At 43.9% G+C, this 15,367-nt stretch overlaps 1 protein-coding gene across 4 annotated transcripts in view; it reads right to left on the bottom strand.

Annotated features, from left to right (window-relative positions):
* LOC147688704 (integrin beta-1-like) overlaps positions 1-15,367 on the bottom strand; it is a 337,537-nt gene that overhangs the window by 208,851 nt on the left and 113,319 nt on the right. The gene's annotated exons all lie outside the window — the stretch shown is intronic.

Below are 15,367 nucleotides of genomic sequence, written 5' to 3'. Positions count from 1 at the left end.
ATACGGGGCGGCGTGTCTCCTTTATTCCTGTATACAGACTTCCTGGATTCGTGTAGTCTGTCCGCCTCGTTATGTGAATTCGGGCGGATTTACGAAGGAGCTGAAACACGGCCGTTTTTTGTGCTCCTTCGTTGTATTGGGATTCCGGGGTTTTTTGGGTGCTCTTACAATTCTTATTGGAGACTCTTTTTTCCCCTTTTTGGCATTATATGGGAGATGGTATAAATCACTTCAGCAGACAAGACTTTACGATTTGGGTTGCCGTCCCCTTTCCTTCCCTTCTCTATTTCGGTTTCTGGATTATTGGGTGCAGCTGCTTACTCATTCAGGACAAGTGGAGTGTATTATACGGAGACATTAACTCTGCATATTTGGAGTCTCCCTATACACAGAACTGGGTAAGCAGGGGTGTCTGTGGGTTCTTGTGTGCACTCAGTATTGTTTCTCTGGTGGTATCTGAGTCACAAGTACCAAACCTGTTATCCCTTTTTTGTTTAAGGTCACAGCTGTGGTCTGTCAAAAGTGTTGTTGGGAGATAGAAGTAAGCACGCTGCTTTGCCCGAGACGTTTTCATTCCCTGTTTTGTTTACCCACCTCCTCCCTACATCGAAGTCGCCCATCACCCTGATTTGTTTTAGTCGGGTGTGGGGTGGCAACGGGGGGGATAGGGGACTGGGAAGTTCTTCACTCCTGCAGTGTCGGGCCGGTTGGCAGGCGGAACAGAAAACCAAGCCCAAGTATTATTACAGTGCCTGAGTGAAGAATGGATGAGAATGCGACTGGGGCGGAGGAGCCTTCCATGCAGGATTTAATGTTGGCCATAACAACCTTACAAGCAGAAGTACAGGGCCTCCGGCAGGAAAACCACGGGTTGCAGGATGAACTGAGTAGCATTAGAGCACGTGAAAACCCTTGGGGTAAAGGGTGGGATCATTCTGTGAAGCCAAGGGGTCCTTTGGTACAGCCCGCTACCTTTCAGTTCGAGTGGGGTACAGCTCAGGGTGGGTCTCCTTTGTCTGTTACTGTTAACACTCCTGTACCCGTTCCGTTGGCAGCCCCTGAGAGGTTTTCGGGGGATAGCAATAAATACGGAATATTCATGAACCAATGTCATCTATACTTATGTGTAATTCAGCTGCTTTCCCTGATGTCAGCTCAAAAATAGCGTTTGTAATTTCCTATTTAGCCGGTACTGCAGCCAGTTGGGCTGTTCCTTTGGTGGAGAGTGATAACCCATTGTTATATAGCTTTCCTTCTTTTAAGGCACAAATGCATAGTTTATTTGCTAAGCATGCATTCATGCAAGCAGGCAATGCAGAACTGCTTAAATTGAGACAGGGGAAGCAAGATCTCCTCACATTCGTGGCTACATTCAATCATTTGTTCGCAAAACCCACTGGCCCCTTGCAAAAAGAACGTCATTGTTTTATCAGGGGTTGTGTGAGGAATTAAAGTATGTGGTGTCGCAGGTAGTTAATCCTCCTGAAGAATGTACTGAGTGTATTGATTTGGTAGTGAAGCTCAATCATAGGTTGTCTGAGAGGAAGGGGGAGAGGACTCGGTTTCAACCCTATCGAATGGTAGTGGTAAAAGGGGATATACCGGATACCGGGGACTTCAAGTCAGCTCCAGAGCCCATGCAGATAGGGGGGGTCAGGGGTCCTTTAACCAAGGAAGAGAAGGATTGGCGTTGACTCGTAAAGCTGTGCCTATATTGTGGAAGGAGTGGGCACTATGCCAGGGAGTGCCCCACGAAATCATCTAGCATATTCACGAATAAGGCAGTGGCTTTTGTGGGGGGGATGTGTGAGAACTCCCTATCTTGGAGGTGTGTAGTAACAATCCCTATGATATACCAGGAGCTGTTCATAGGGTCCCTCGCCATTTCACGGTAACAGCTTTTTTTTTTGTTCTCGACTAGCGCTAGAGCTACTCTATCAGTGTTATTAGATTCTGGAGCCACTGGGAATTTTATGGATATCCAGTTGGCTGAGAAGTTGATGATTCCATGTGTATTCAAGAAACAGCCTGAGCCTGTGAGAGCAATAGATGGGACAGAACTCTCTTCTGGGTCCATAATCCGGCAGACTGAACCACATTTGATGATTTGTGATAACTGACATTCAGAGAGTATTTGTTTCGATCTGATAGATGCCCCTGCTTTTGGAGTTGTTCTTGGGGTACCCTGGTTACAGGTTCATAACCCTAGAAAAGATTGGGTGAGAAGGATGGTTATGTTGGATTCTGAATATTGCCTCCAGCATTGCTATCGTGAGGCAACAGATTGAGTGACTCCTTTCACTTGTGCGGTGAGCGATTGTCGTGTTCATAATCTTTTGCCTTCTTCCTTTATTGCTTTTCAAGATGTCTTTGATAAAGAACAAGCTTGAGTATTGCCTCCTCACAGGTCTTTTGATTGCCGCATTGACTTGGTGCCAGGGGCTGCTCTACCCTGTAGCTGGGTTTATGCGTTGTCTGAGCCTGAAGAAAAGCATTTGCAGAATTATTTGGATGAAATGTTGGATTTTGGTTTTATTCGACCATCTTCTTCGCCTGTTTCACCTTCCATATTTTTCATTCCTAAGAAAGAGGGTGATCTCAGTGCGTGTGTGGATTATAGGGCGTTTAATAAAGTAACGATTAAGAACAAGTATCAGTTACCTCTGATACCCGCGTTGTTGGATCAGTTGAGGCATGCCCGGGTGTTCACAAAGCTCGATTTGAGGGGCCCATACCATCTCATTCGCGTCTGTGAGGGCGATGAATGGAAGACTGCGTTTCGTACGAAGTTTGGTTTATTTGAGTATTGTGTTATGCCTTTTGGTTTATGTAATGCCCCTGCTGCTTTTCAGTTTTTTATCAACGAGGTTTTGCGTGAGTTTTTGGATGTGAGTGTAATATTGATGACATTTTGTTTTTTTCCCAGTCTACTGTGGAACACGAACATCATGTTTCTCAGGTGTTGTCCAAATTGCAAGAACATTGTCTATTCGTGAAATTAGACAAATGCACATTCAGTGCTGCACATGTGGAGTTTTTGGGATTCTTGATCTCAAGTAATGGCATTAAGATGGACCCACGTAAAATCGAAGCCATTGTAAATTGGCCTACTCCTACCTGTGTGATGGATATTCAGGTTCTTCTTGGATTTGCCAATTTCTATAGGCGTTTTATTAGTCATTTCTCAGACATCGTCTCGCCTATGACGTCTCTGTTGAAGAAAGCAGTGACTTTTGCTTGGACATCTGCGGCTCAGTCTGCTTTGGAACAGCTGATTGGCAAGTTTATGACTGCCCCGGTTCTGATGCATCCGGATCCTGCTCTCCCGTTTTATGTGGAGGCTGATGCATCGCAATTAGCAGTGGGTGGGGTATTGTCCCAGCGTGACAGTGAGACAGGGTTGATGCACCCTACAGCCTTTTTTTCTAAGAAGTTGTTACCAGCTGAGCAGAATTACACTGTAGCGGAGAGGGAATTGCTGGCCATTAAATTGTCATTTGAAGAGTGGCGTCATTATTTATGGGGAGCTTGACATCCCATTACGATTTACACAGATCATAAAAATTTGGAGTTTTTTCATTCTGCTAGGGCCTTAATCCCAAGGCAAATGAGATGGGTGTTGTTTTTTAATGAATATGACTTTACCATCACTTATAGGCCAGCTGCACAACAAGTAAAATCAGATGCATTGTCACGTACTTATGTGAGTCCAGTAGAGGGTGGGTTACTCAGCGAAAGCCAGCATATGATACCGGCAGAGAGGATTGTGGGATGTACCTCTACAGAGGAGTTCTTAGTGAAAGTGAAGGATGAAGTAGGACGTTTGTACATGACTCCATGGTTGACAGACCCAGGGTTTTCCCTGCGAGACGGGCTTTTATATCATGCAGAAAAGTTGTTTGTGCCTCCTGAATTAAGAACACAGGTACTCACTTATTGTCATTCATCGTCTCTTGCTGGGCATCCTGGGATTAATAAGACCAAGGAAATTTGTTTGCGTTGGTTTTGGTGGAATACGTTAGTACATGATGTACAGGTGTTTGTGGCTTCGTGTCCTATGTGTGCTATCAGTAAATCATCGCATATGTCCCCGTCTGGTCTGTTACGCCCCTTGCCTGTACCACCCTCTCCGTGGCATACAATTAGTATAGATTTTGTGACTGACTTACCACCGGATTCAGAGTTTACCACCATCTTGTAGTAGTGGACCTTTTCACTAAGACAGAGCATTTCGTCCCTTTGTTGAAATTACCAACATCAAGAGAGTTAGCTGAGGTTTTTATTGCTCAAGTATTGAGATTGCATGGGGTGCCCTCCGCTATTGTTTCGGATAGAGGGGCTCAGTTTGTTTCTCACTTTTGGACTGTATTATGTCTGTCCTGCGAATGGATTTACGGTTATCTTCTGCCTATCATCCACAGAGTGATGGGCAGACTGAACGTACTAACCAGACTATGGAGCAGTACCTGAGATGTCTGATGTCTTCTTTGATGGGTAGTTGGGTACATGCTCTTCCTTTGGCTGAGTTTGCCTATAATAACAGCATGCACTCAGCCTTGGGAATGTCCCCGTTTTTCTGTTCAAAGGGGTTTCATCCCAAGACCATGCCTATACAACCTTCTGTGCGGGTGCCTGCTGTGGATACCATTAGTAGGGAGTTGACTGGAATATGGGCGCAGGCACAGGAGCAGTTGTTAGCTTCCAAAATGAGTATGAAAACCCAGGCGAATAGGCATAGGCGTCCGGCTCCCTTATATGCAGTGGGTGATAAAGTATGGCTCGCAATGAAAAATTTGAGGTTACCGGGGCCTAGGAAACTGCAACCCCGGTTTGTGGGCCCCTTTCCCATCTTGAAGGTGGTTAACCCTGTGGCGATGAAGTTGTCTTTGCCTGATGATTATAGCATCCATCCAGTTTTCCACACCTCCCTGTTAAAGCTGTATGTTCCCTCTACTCAGGCTGTGCCTCCTCCTCCTCCTGTTTTGATCGAGGATCATGAGGAATACAAGGTTAATGCTATTTTGGATTCTACTACTTTGTGGATTGGAAGGGGTATGCCCCGGAGGATCGTTCTTGGGAACCGGCTAGTCAGGTGCATGCTGCCCGGATGGTACGCTTGTTCCATATTCGTCACCCTGGTAAACCTAGACCTGTGGGAAGGCTTTTGGGTGGGGGTACTGTTGGGAATTAGGAGGTTGGGGGGGCGGGTGACTTTTGTTTATTTCCTTCTGATATCCCCTGTATGATTTCATTGCTCAACTGAGTGCACATTAGAACTTGTGGATGTTCCCTTAGGTTCCCCTTAGAAGAACCAAACTTCTAGAAACCGGTGCTTGGTTTCTTTCACGGTCCCTTGCCACGGGTCTTCCTGTTCCTGGACTCGAGGTCTGAGTGCCTCGCTGCGGGGTCCTCTGTTGTGGGCCTCATTTTCGTTACCTTGCCGAGTTGGTTGTTTTCTTTCTGGAGCCTGGGAATAGTAGGAGCAGTTTCTGGACCAAGATTCGCGGAGAAATCGTTACGGAGATACGCTGCTGCGTGTCTCCTTTATTCCTGTATACAGACTTCCTGGATTCGTGTAGTCTGTCCACCTCGTTATTTGAATTTGGGTGGATTTACGAAGGAGCTGAAACAGGGCCGTTTTTTGTGCTCCTTCGTTGTATTGGGATTCCAAGGTTTTTTGGGTGCTCTTACAATTCTTATTGTAGACTCTTTTTTCCCCTTTTTGGCATTATATGGGAGAAGGTATAAATCACTTCAGCAGACAAGACTTTACGATTTGGGTTGCCGTCCCCTTTCCTTCCCTTCTCTATTTCGGTTTCTGGATTATTGGGTGCAGCTGCTTACTCATTCAGGACAAGCGAAGTGTATTATACGGAGACATTAACTCCTCTGCATATTTGGAGTCTCTCTATACACAGAACTGGGTAAGCAGGGGTGTCTGTGGGTTCTTGTGTGCACTCAGCATTGTTTCTATGGTGGTATGTGAGTCACAAGTACTAAACCTGTTTTCCCTTTTTTGTTTAAGGTCACGGCGGTGGTCTGTCAAAAATGCTGTTGGGAGATAGAAGGAAGCATGCTGCTTTGCCCGAGACTATTCCATTCCCTGTTTTGCTTACCCACCTCCTCCCTACATCGAGGTCGCCCATCACCCTGATTTGTTTTAGTCGAGTGTGGGGTGGCAACGGTGGGGGTAGGGGACTGGGAATTTCTTCACTCCTGCAGTGTCGGGCCGGTTGGCAGGCGGAACACAGATGAAATAGATTTACATCACACCATAACAGATAATGACACTTCATTGATTGTATTTACAAAATTATTGTTTCCGTATGTAGACACAATGGAGATTAGTGATTGTTATGTTTGTATGAAATTACGTACTTCAGTAGCTGAGGGCGGTATGTACCATCATTTACCTTTGACATATGGTATTTCATGTAGCATATTATCAAGTTTATGTGGAAAAGTGTGGCTCAGGGGTTAGAGGCGGCAGACCCGGAAGCTGAGATCGCCCCTGGACCAGGGTTCAATTCCCCGCCTCGGCGGGTCTTGGGCTCAAAAATTCCACGGACTCGATAATTCTCGCTCCGGTGCCTTCTCGACTCACGGGTTCACACTCTGCGACTCTGGGCAATAGCTTGCTTAATCTCCACAACGGCCCCTCGTGGCGGGATGCCTGGCTTTCACCTTGTGGATACCCTGCCGGGGTTATCTCACAGGGGAATACCAGGACGGGTTCCCTAAGCAAGCGCCGGGAAACCCTTTGTGGGTAGCTGTGCGCTATATAAGCTCAAATACATTTACATTTACATGTTATAGAACAGGAAAACTGCAATATTACTATTCTAATTTAGATGTAGTATTTACAGAAATTCCTATTCGAACTAATATGAATCCAGAACACAGTTGTTTAGATGCACAATTTTGGGTGAATTTTTCATAACAATGAAGTCATTAGATATAGCAAAGGCGCACAAGAATAACCTTACATGCTCATTACTTGAAGAAGAGAAATTATTTTAGAATTTAGTTGACGAAAGGAGACAGGATTTCCAAAGAAAAGCTGCTGGACAGAAACACCATATTCCACCATGGGCTGAGAAAGAGGGTCTATACAGCTTTCGAAGCGCATGCTGCGATGTCCCAAGACTATGTGAATACAGGAAAAACATGTCTCCATATATTAAAGACAGATTATAATAACGTATTTATTGGTTCCAGTGAATGTGAACATAACTTCCTAATTTTGGGAGGTTGGGGACTAAAAGGGGTAAGTGATCCAGTATTTCCTAGAGATTAGTATGTGTGTGGGAATAAAGCTTATTGTAAGCTACCTGCACAGTGGTATGGGAGATGTTATTTTGGAATAGTATTTCTGAAAAAATATATGAGTGAAGAGGATCACTGGAAGCAATGAAAACACTAATGAACTAACACGGAGGAGGAGAGTTAGTTTTTCAGAAATAAAAGGTGATATATTTAGTGCACTTCAGTGGGAGTTGTTCTAAACTCACATGGAATCTGTCAGTTGTCAACAGTAGTTGATCCTCTTTCGACTGATACTGCTGGAGGTTTCTTGATGATTAATACAGAAATGGTTGAAATTAGGTCTATGGTTTTGCAGAATCGACTTGCGCTTGACATATTATTGGCTAAAGAGGGCAGAGTCCGTAAAATGTTGAAAGTGCAACATGGTTGCATTTACATACCGGATAAAAGTACAGAAATTAAAGGATATATAAAGAATATTCCAAAGGTGCATGACATATTAAAACCACTGGAGGTTGACAGTGTATGGGAAAGACTAACAAAAAGTATTTCTTCAGTAGGAACTTGGTTTACTAATATTGGGAAAAGTTTCCTTGGACAAGTAGTATTTCCCTTACTAGGTATAGCAATAATAGTTTTGTCAATAATAATATGGTATAAGTGTTGCACTAATAAATTGAGAAGAAGGAAATATGAAATAAATGGAAAGGGAACCAAGAGAAAGGTTGATGAGATACAATTAGAAGAAATAAAGGAGAAGCTGTATGACAGGATAAAAGAAGTGAAAAATAAAAGCAAAAATTAAGAAGGGAAAGAAAATGAAAAATACTAAAGTTGGCATCTGATTAGGGATGGGTAATTTTGTGATGGCTTTAAAATGGAGCAAGGACTCGTAGAAAAGAGACTTGCTCAGACGCAATTCTCTCATGTAACTTCTAACCTCGTATTAACTTTGTTTTGTGTAAATTAATATGCACAACATTACATTTATAAGAAAGAAGCTTGCATATGTGTTTTACTAACGAGTAACTCGAATGTGATTCTAAAATGGCTGCTAACTGAAGTTCTTAAGTACGCATGCATCTACTGCATCTACAGCATCTACGTAGTATGACGTACTTGCTGGGAGGGAATTTCTTGCACCTGGGCAAATACTAACAAAATGGCTGCTTTGAAACTCACATGCTCAGCATCTGCTTGCTAGAAACTAAACTGAGTTATTTTATTAATGCTAACGCGGGGACAGTATTAATAAGTAAATGGGATTAGAATAGAGATAAGTGGTATACAGAAAAAACATTTGATTTTGAAAATAACATTTGTCTTTCTGACTTTGTTATAATGTGCTTTTGAGCCTCACAAGCTTGACAGAAGTTAGCAGAAGCACATGACTGAAATGTTCATTCGCGCATGCCCATTGACAGTGAATCCAGAACAATGACTACAAACCTGAATACAAGCCAAGGCACTGAGTGTCCTGGCCTGGGAACCAAGTGGTGAAGAGTTCACCAGGATGGAAGAAACTGTGAAAGCTATTATAAATGTTGTAAATTATTGAGAATGCGGTGGGAAATGAAGTTTGAATAAAGAATTAAGGGGATGGGTTTATTAACAAAGGGCTAACTGAAAAGAGTGATATGTTATGTTATGTTATTTTTATTTGTATCGCGCACAGCTGCCCCAGCAAAGGGGCGTCCTAGCGCTTTGACACGATCAGCACAACACAACACCACAGAAGACTAAAAGGGGTCGTAGAATACAGCAAGAGGGCTAAACAAATAAAATAGTTTTGATGGCCCGTCTGAACTCAAGAAGATTGTCGATAGCTCGAATATGCACCGGGAGAGAATTCCACCAATTTGCCGCTAAGACTCGAAAAGAGCGGCCACCAGCTCTACTAAGTCTAAAACGTGGAACAACAGCCAAATTTTGACCTAAGGATCTAAGGGCTCGCAAAGGGACATACGTGTAAGCAAATTCTCCAAGATTTGGGGAGATGTACCCTTGAGAATTTTAAATGCCAGGCATAACACCTTGAATTTAATCCTTTGGTGTACAGGAAGCCAGTGAAGAGAGTGTAAAGATTTAGCAACCGAACTACCCCTTCACTACTCTGGCTGCCGCATTCTGGACTCGCTGCAGTCGAGAGAGTTCGGATTGGTTGATTCCAGCCAGAAGCGAGTTGGCATAATCTAGCCGAGACAGCACTGATGCTTGAACCACCAGCTGCCTTGTGGGAGCATTGAAGAATTTAAGGATTGTCCTGAGTCCTCTAATAATGCTGGTGTGATGATCAACTTCTCTTGCCTGTCCAATCAGAGTTAGGAGTTTCATGATATTGAAACTTTTTGGGGAGGTACGTGAATATTGTAGGGTATTATTGAGGTAGTTCTTATTTAGAGAGCATTGAGAAGCACAGAGCATGAGACCGGGATGCTGTCGGAGTGACGAGCGATGCTGAAGAAGAATCAAATTGCAGAACCATATATCATAAGCTGATACATTATGAAGAAGATCGTGGAAGAATCTCGAGGAGGAAGAGAGTGTCTGAGAGGGGGGCTACACAAGCGTTGGTGATTGAGAGGTCATCTGTCCTGTCCTGAAGCCTTTGGTCACCAGATCTTTCCTTGGGGACCCTTCCCAACTCCTAGGCCAGGGGGTTGGTTTTTCACACCATACTTCGTAAATATATTTGTATGTCTATATATGTGCCAATGAACTTTTCTCTCTATCCTCTCCTTTCCATGCATTGTCATTGCATAGTTTCAATGAATGTATTTTAATAATAGTTCAGTTGAATCTTCCTTCCTATGAGAGACGGAGGAACCTGTACTTTGTAAGTGGTTCCCATGAAAATATTCGAAGATAAAGATTTAAAATATTTCCCGACTCTGTGATTATTTCATATTGCGGATAAATTGATTTATATCATTTCACCATCAACTAGTTCAACTAATTTGGTCCATCGACCAGAGGAAAGAACTTTTTGATCAGTGAAATAATAGTTAGGAGCCAGAAAGTAACTAATCTTGGTATGGTAAGACATTCATAAAACAATTGACCCCAGCGGATTAGTACCAGGTAGTGTGAATGTGTGTTTATGGGCCCAGGTGAACATATGGTATTAGAGTACCTATTGCTGGTAACCTGCTGGATCAGGGGTACCGAATTTGGGTGGGTTTAAGCTTCACTGATATCCTTGTGTTGGGACCCATGGTGCTCCTTGTGTTTCGACCTCCCCTCGGTCAACTCATCTTAGCGATCGGGATAGTCTTTTGGGACTTGGAGTCCGCTGAGTTTTGGTCAGCTCCCTCCTGCTTTTTCCTCCTGAACCTAAGGTCTTTTTGTGGGGGTCTCCCTCTTTATGTCTCTACAAGGGACCAAGTGCCATCTCAACGACCTCTCGCACAGCGGCCGACCCATTGGCTTGTGCCACTTCGGTGCCCCCGTTATAATCTTCTTCAAACGAAAGCCAGAGCTCTGTTAGGGATGTGCTCCCCTTCTTCTAAATCTGCATGGTGGCATAATGGGCCTGTCTATACTTATCTTTAGTGCTCAGCATCTCAAGAGGAACTTGGTGCATGTCTTGCAACATTTGGCGTTATGATCGCTGGCAGTGGGTGCTGGCACGGATCGGGGGTGAGGGTGGGCAGGTGGAGTTTGAAGGAAAAAATACAATTACCTCTTCACAGCATCTCTCCTCCATTGTGTCTCTGAGTCTCTTCTCTACAAGTCCAGTCGTAACGAAAGCAGGAAGCACACAGGCTCCCCTAACCCTAACATGACTGTCAGCAGCATCAGGATTGGTCTGAGTGCTGCGGTTTGGTGCTCAGACGGGGACTATGACCTGTGCATATTCTCCACCCAGGCTGTGCAATACAGCCTAGTGGAGAACATGCTAGGTGCACATGACTGTTTGGCCAGACCAAGAGGGCTGGCCAAACCGTCATGCGTACTAACATAGCGCCCACCACTCCTACCCTTACTCTGTGAGCTTAGCAGCAGAGACCGGCAATATTGCCTTAGCAGGGAAAAGTAAATTAATATTATTGTGTTATCATTTTATTTCTCCTTTTTTACACTGCTGATAAACAGTGGGGCGAGGCTCCTCTGCCTTAGCGGAGGAGCCATCACTGATCCCTGAGTAAGAAGGGGCTACAGATCTGATGGTTGTCCTTCTGGGTGAACTTGTGGTGGCACTTTGGACATAGCGTACAAAGGGTGTTCTCCATTTCCTTTGATGGGCCCGCTGTCCTGTGGTGCATTTTCCCACTGCGTTGTCACCCTTCCAGGTAGTGCACCTTGTCATCAGTGCTGGTTGGCATTTTTAGGTGCTTTGTCTTTTCTCCTCCACAGATGTCCTACATGTTGGATATCCTCTCTACCTGAACCTCTGTCCGTCTCTTGGTTGGTGTCCGCTGAGGTTTAGCTGATACTTCCAGACCCAACGGCAGAAAAAATGATCTGTAGATGTTATCCATGCACAGAGGCTTCTGGGGCATATTTCTGACATCACAGAAGGATGGGCATAGTACTCAATGGCTAAGGATGAAGAAAAGGGGACTAACAAAGAACTCCAGATCCAATCACCAGATTGTGAAATAATGCACAGTATTTGAATCCATAAAAAAGATTCATGCTGCAAAACCTAGGGTTACGGTCTAATCGCTTCTTTTCTCTGAAAGCAGCTAGAGCGATGATTCAAACCTATTGGAACTTGGATGACTGGCTGCTGAAAACCCATCAAAGTATAAGCCATGAGTGATGAAAACTGTCTCTTGGGGGCTGGACAGGCACCCCAAGAGTACAGCGTAGGATTAGGACACAGCAGGCTCAAAACCAGATGCAGAAAGGTGTCACCTGGATTCTACATGACCCCAGGTGATTATTTTAGTTTGTATAAGTGACTCCGGTCAGTTATGCTTGCTTGTGGTTCCTGGCAGCAAGTTCCACTGAAACCATATTTACACAGATCTTCAGTTAGTAGGGCCCTGCTCTGGTCTTCTTGAGAGGCCTGTACTTGCTTCTTTCCTGTGGAATTGCACAGCTTCCATTGTTCTGTCATATCATAGAACCAAGGATAGCCCAAGCAAGAGTTTATTCCAAAACCTTAACGATATCTGTGATGGCGCAGGGGAGTGACGAAACATTTTGTATACCCCTTGTAAAGTTAATCTCCCATAACTATAATGACATTAACAGAGTGAAGCATGCAAACTGATCAACAAAAATGCACCCATAGATTTTACATTACTCATGGGAAACTAATTGCTGTTTTGCGAAAAATAATATACTAATAAAAGTGAACAAGTCATACTAATATAGAACTATAATAAAATAAGCGTGTGTAATTGTGCTTGATATAAAAGTTTGTGGCAAGAGAAAATACAATTGGTAAGTAAAATGACGCTATCTGTTTGCTTTTGCTAGGTAACAACTAACTAGGAAAATTAGTATGGAGGGAGGTAAACAGAAGGGCTATAATTCTCAATCTAATTTCTTTAGTGTTTGTTTTCGCATTAGTCCTCATTGAGACCTGCGCGGCCTGGCGGGGGAAAATGGCTGTTTATTGAACTTTTGACATCACTTCGGGAAAAAGATGGCCTCCATGCATGTGCTGAGAGCAGAACGTGTGAATAGAATGGCCTGTGCACGGAGTCAGAGATGTCAAGGTCAGCATGGCCTAGGACACAGATACTTGCCAAAGGTTGACTGCTTCTAAGACCGTTTGAAAGGAAGCGTAATGAAAAAATAATAACGAAAAGTGTTGCAAAGGGAGAAAGAAAAGCACAAATTTGAGATGAATGCCATGGGAAAGAATTACAGGATGACATTGCTAAAATGCAATCTGGTTTGAAAAAGGAGTACATGAGGTGATCATCACCACCCCTCTAATGGATCAATCAGAAAAAAGTGTGGACCCTAAAAGTTTAAATTTGAAGGTAGATAGTTAGAGAAAAAGGGTATAAAAGAGCTTGAGTTAAAGGGAGAAAAAAGGTTGCCCCACAGATTTTATTTTGCACCACGACATGCTGTCGGTTTGGACAATTTTATGGTGCTAGAGACTTTGAAATATTTTTGGACTTTAACTTTGATGGAGCAGAAGAAATGATCGATTTTGGAAGGGAGGCATTGAAGAGACTAGTGAGACAGTTTTGGGAACCTATGCAACTCTGTCATTTGCTTATAACAGATGGGTAATATGCTTTTCTAATTTTCATTTTCTTTAACATATACTAAATAAAATGCTTTAATTTTGCTTGTTTAAATAAATTGCTAAATTTATTTTCATAAATGAAGTAGATAAACTATTAAAAAAATCTAAACTCGAGACCGATTTTTTTTTTAATGTCATGACAGAATTGAAATGTTAAAAGTTTATGAGATTACTGTGATTGAGTTGGTCTTATTTGCCATCAACTGACTTCTACTAGTTGGTCCATCGATCAAATAACAGAGTACCTTGATGTATGGTTTTCCTTATAACCAGGTTAGCAAGTTATCGAAAATTTTGAAATGTATATTTATACTACTATTATAAAGAGAGAGCTGAAACCTTTGAGGCGGGTAATCTCAGGAACCACAGCACCAATCACAACACCCAATATAGCATTGGAAAGGGCAGTTGCTGCAGAAGGACATAGGCTATACAGATGCCCACCATATACATTTGAAAGCTAAAAGAACCTTACCAGCAAAGTAGTCCCTTATGGGTGTGGGCGGGGCGCGGTATGACGACAAAAAAAGCGTTCCTTTAACGTGTGTGTTGTGCAGGTTCGTGTGCTGGGGGCCTGTGCTGGGGGCGTGAACAAGGCCAATGGGTGCGGGAAGTGCAATTGCGCGGCACCAAGGGGTGTGGCCAATGGGCGCGACAAACGGCAACAATCGCGTGGCATATCCCCCCCAAAAAAAACGTGCCTTGAGGGCGTGTGGAAAACAAACGTGTGCGTTGGCCCGGGGGCGTGGCCAAGGCCAATGGGTGCAGCAATTGTGCGGGAGCAAGGGGCGGGGCCAATGGGCACGGCAATTGCCGGGGCTTAGGCGGGGGCAGAAGCGACTGATCGTGCCTGCGGGGAAAATAACAGCACAGTATCCTCCGCTCTGTCAGCCAGTCAACTCTCTGCCTAAAGGACTGTGCTTGCGAGACACTAACTGCAGCGTCTCCGGCGTGCTGTCACACACTCAACTCTCTGCATAAACGAATTGACACCAGGCGCACAACATCAACCAGGGCTGGAGCCGGGCTCAGGTTGAAGATGACGCGACTAAGCGAGCCTGCTGGGACACTAACCTTTGAACTGACTGCAACTTCCCACACGCGCAGCGTCTCCTGCGCGCGCTGTCACCCACTCAACTCTCTGCAACAACGACTATACACCACAAGCACAACATCAAACAAAACTGGAGCCGGGCCTCAAGCGGGGGATGACGCGATTCAGCGTGCCTGCGGGAACATGACATTTACAACTGAATGCACTTTCACACACGCTTACCTACGGAAGTGGAGTACATACACACTAGAGACATCTGCTAATACTTCTTACTCCGAGGTACACAAAGTATCTGCACACACATGCCTAACTAATGTGAAACTTCATGCTAAAAATGTTGTCTACTGCGAGATTTTAAAATAAATTTCCCTTGCCTATTACACACATTGCACACATTCTATTTCATACCCGGACAACGTCGGGACGGGCTGCTAGTAATGTATAAAGTATAGAATCTAGGTACCCCGCTAACCAGCAGCTCGCCTTCCTTTTTTTCACTGATTCAGGAGTAGTATGGTGTGTGTGTGTGTGTCTCACGGTGCTATGAGCCCCACAGATGAGTAGAAATAAGTTGCTCCTGGGTTAAGTGAGATGAGTATTGAGGGTTGTTGGAGAGCTCTGCTGGATCATCTGCAACAAACAAAAGCTTAATTTTCATAAACATCTCATCTAAAATGCGTGTGAAGGTGCTCATTACAGTGCAGACAAATGACAAAAAAAAATAGAATATGAAAGCTATAAAACGTTTGAGCGTGACCCAGTATCCTAAACTGGGCAATAAGCTGATTTTCTTCATGCATCAGATTGGTAAGTGTTCTTTCTACTTACCT

The sequence above is a fragment of the Lissotriton vulgaris genome, chromosome 10 (genome assembly GCF_964263255.1).
Source record: "Lissotriton vulgaris chromosome 10, aLisVul1.2, whole genome shotgun sequence".
Lineage (NCBI taxonomy): Eukaryota > Metazoa > Chordata > Amphibia > Caudata > Salamandridae > Lissotriton > Lissotriton vulgaris.
Note: the sequence above shows the minus strand (reverse complement) of the source record. Positions and strands in the feature narration are given on the sequence as shown.